Genomic DNA, 302 nt, shown 5'->3' with positions numbered 1-302 from the left:
ATAAAATCAATGAAATTCGCATCTTAAAATATTTCTTCAGCATAATCAACTTATGTTAGGCCAGTGATTTACCCATAAAACATTTTTTTTTCTTTTTTTTTCTTTTTTTTTTATTTTTCGCTAAAAGTATTACAAAGGGTATTACATAAGTGTCCTTTTTTTTCCCCCCCCGCCCTTGACAAGCCCCTGCCCCTCCCCTTACCCCCCAGTGTCTTATGTCCATTAGTTATGGTTATATGGAATGCATACAAGTCCTTCGGTTGATCTCTTACTCCCCCTCCCTCCTGTCCCCCAACCCTCCC

The sequence above is a fragment of the Myotis lucifugus genome, unplaced genomic scaffold (genome assembly GCF_000147115.1).
Source record: "Myotis lucifugus unplaced genomic scaffold, Myoluc2.0 scaffold_3, whole genome shotgun sequence".
NCBI classification, from domain to species: domain Eukaryota; kingdom Metazoa; phylum Chordata; class Mammalia; order Chiroptera; family Vespertilionidae; genus Myotis; species Myotis lucifugus.
The sequence above is the reverse complement of the archived record's forward strand: the minus strand, read 5'-3'. Positions refer to the sequence as shown.